Source organism: Patiria miniata, unplaced genomic scaffold, assembly GCF_015706575.1.
Source record: "Patiria miniata isolate m_02_andy unplaced genomic scaffold, ASM1570657v1 HiC_scaffold_30, whole genome shotgun sequence".
NCBI lineage: Eukaryota > Metazoa > Echinodermata > Asteroidea > Valvatida > Asterinidae > Patiria > Patiria miniata.
In genome coordinates, this window is record NW_024037070.1 from 9,053,750 (window position 1) to 9,057,258 (window position 3,509).

Here is a 3,509-nt window from a genome sequence, read left to right on the forward strand (position 1 = left end):
AGTTACACAGCCAACTACATTCGACCACAAACGGGCGGTATCACTGAGCTGTCAATCACTCGCACAAAGGGCGGCGCTTTACCAGGAACTGCATTTGATTGGAACAAAAGCGCAGTGTAAGTTTCGGAGTCACCTGCAGACAACCAATTAATTAAGCGCGACACCTGTCTAGCTCTACGCGTTAATGGACTAGTAGTTTATTCATCAAGTCGGCGGTTTATCCCGCGCGAATGGCTATTTCCCACATTTAGCGTTCAAACTTTAAGAAGTTTTGTACATACACATTGATCGAAATGCACTCTCGCCTGCTTTTTTTTTTTTGTCGGAACGCAGACTTTTGAATTACAAATGCCATGCAAAAAATAATTCATGACTTTGTTTTAGGAAAGTCTCAAAACACAGACATTAATTTGAAACAAAAAAATACAATTTCCCTTTGTTTATTGTTTACCTCGGAAAGCGGATTTCCCTTTTTCTCGTCGTCTTTAATTATTCGTAGACCTCTGTCGTTTGTATTTGAGTGATGAAATCCCCAAACACGCCGACAAAGGTGCTTTATTTGGAAAACATTGCCACTCGGATGGAACTGGAAGCCATTGGAGTGTGCTACCGATCGGATATGGGGCCCTCACCTTCACGGTAATTCGCTTCCTGTTTTCTTTGCGGTGTGGGGACGGGGGTTGACCGGCTTGGGCCAGCACACCGCGCCGTGCTAGCTAGCCGCAAGCCCGGGGATTCGCTTCAGTTTCGTCGCTTTGGTCGTGTATATCATCGTTAGAAAGGTTGTTATTACTTTCGTCATGTAACATGATGACGATGATTGATGAATCATCCTTAACCTGTTCATATCGTTTTATTATTTGGATTTTTTTCTGAGTCTGATTGAATTTTAATAGGCCTAGGTATACTCGTCCGAATCCAAGAACTTGGCCTGACTCTGACTCTGAACACACAAAAACGAATTACTACAGCATCTTACCGAGAAAGTTCCGAAAAATGGACGGCATGGAAATAAGACTTTAAAAGGGTTAAGTCGTCAACTTTTCATTACAAAGGATATTTTAGCATTATCAGTAGGGTTCACACAAAATCGCCCTCTTCCGAGCAAAGTAAGGCAACTGAGACGTTCTTTTGTCTGTTCATCCGTCCGGGGCGGGGGGGGGGGGGTCGTGCCTCATCTTACTTTCCTCCCTCTTTTGAACTTGAGCCCGTCACTCCCACGTGGAGATTGCAAGGATTATTTTACATAAAGAATGATTTTTAGTCTTCTGTTTTTTTTATTGTGCAAATCCGGTTAATGATTTAATTTTCTAGAAACTATAATAGTTATCTTGGGGCCGGGACTCCACTGACATTTTTGTTATGTACCGAAGCACTGGTCCTTAAAAAACGTAAGCGACTACAAATCCATTACCAATAAACGACCGAGATGTTCAGCAATGTAGACCGCGGTTCTTTACAGTGTATAAAGTTGATTGTCTTCCTGATGACACGTGATCAAAGGATCACAAAGGGAGAGCCGCAACTAAGAATAGCCTCCGGCGTTCACCTGGCAGATGTCCTCTGTATAGGTGTCCGGAGATTTCAGGTCACTTACTCCTCATCATGGATACTCTACGACACGACACGGACAATCTGGCGGTGTCCTTTGATCTTCATTCATACTTTGTTCTCGAGCCGTGATGATGGTGATGCATGGTGCGTCCGTGTGGACAATTAAATCCATGTTGCCGGGCCACTCTCGACTCCAGCGGCAAGGTGTTTGGCTGTGACCGTCGACGTCGCGTCCTTCCCAAGAGGAGGTTGACATGTACGCCCGTCTTATTTCACAAAGCGAGCTTTTGTGGCTCACTTTCACAACGGTTGGATATGGATTCGTCCACCGAAGTTGACTGCAATAAACTCTTTTGTTTATGTCAGTTGGTATAATGTCATGGGAGGAGGTAAACGTCTGGAGAGAGACTACGCCCTTCCTACTTGGAAATCAACGAATACAGCTATCGAACAAAAGGTGATCTCCGAAACAAAATTGAAGTTCTGAATTAAAAAAAAAACAGCGCATACAGAATCAATTTGCCCATGAGAACAAGTGAATTGATTAAACCGGGTACAGTGTAAATGCTAGTTTTAAAAACCAGTTTTAGATAGACGGTGTGGTACCTATGAGGTTTTTCCGAGAATCACAAGGTCGCAATCCTCAAGTTTTCCGCACTCAGTATAGGCCTATGTTAAATTTTAAAGCATTTTTTATAGACCATGTAGGTTTCAAGTGATTGTTTGAAACAAGTGGGGGTTTTCGGCGAAATTCGGCACCATGTGATCACAATCATTTCTCGTAAGGTTCGTCGTCTAGCCTACGTCTTGGTCTTAACATAACAAAGGTTAAACGCGTGGTTCAATGACGTTATCAGAACTCACCAACAGTAACCTATTCAAAAGGACGACGGACAAGAGAACGCATTACCCGGAAAATCATGGCTTGAAGTTGAAGTTAAGTCCGTAATTGGCCGGGTTTAGTTCGCCCACCGAGAGTCCCAGTGTATTCGTGTAGCGTGCGGTATGGCACCATAATGCGCGGACGGTTTGTGCATCCTCGACCCCAATATGCGTGTACGTCGATACCAACTAAAACCGTATGGAACTTACCACTAGCTGTTACTAGCTCTCAGTCTCACCATAAAAGTTTTCATAAATGTTTCTTTTCGACGAAAAAAAATGAATTAATTGTTCTCCCCGTGGCTCCGGCATAATTCTGGACACACCAATGCCCAAAACGGAAATGACCATACGAGAAGGTCCCAACGGCCAATGCGCAAATTGCCAATTATTATACAAATGTCATTATGATTAATCGTCGCTGTTCACTCGTAAAAGGAAAAGTTAATTTGGCGTGTGATTTGAAATAAATGGCCTCAGAGCCGAGAGGTCAAACTCGAAGGAAATTGGATGCGGATGGTCATCTTGTAGGCCTATATCTGCCGTAAACGGCGGTGACCGTCGCCATGTACATGTTAAAACCCCCGAGACATTTTTGTTTAAATGTACCATGGTACTTCGAAGTAATAACATACTTTTATTTGCTCATTGAAAAGCAAAGTGTTTCAGACAAACAAATGTGACACTAATAATTGATTTAATATTTAATTGAGTGCCTCTTCAGAAATCATGCTTATCTTTTGGAGGCATTTTGTTCCCTTTCGGCAACCCGTCGGACTGTTTTTATCGTACGTAACTCTCCCCTAAAAAAATTTTTTTTAATTTGTATTGGACTATATTTAAACTCGTAACATAATTTTAATGAATATACGAGAGTAATAAGAAATCTTTAACTTCCTTTTTCTTTTTTTGAGCAATTCGCTATATATGCGTCCATATTTGATACTTTCCAAATGTATATCGCAAATTAACATTTGTGATTTTACGAATTACATGCAAAGGTCAGTGTGGATTAAAGACCTACAAGTTCTCTATCATCAGCATCTAGTTAGTGTTGTGCGTTCAGCCCATCA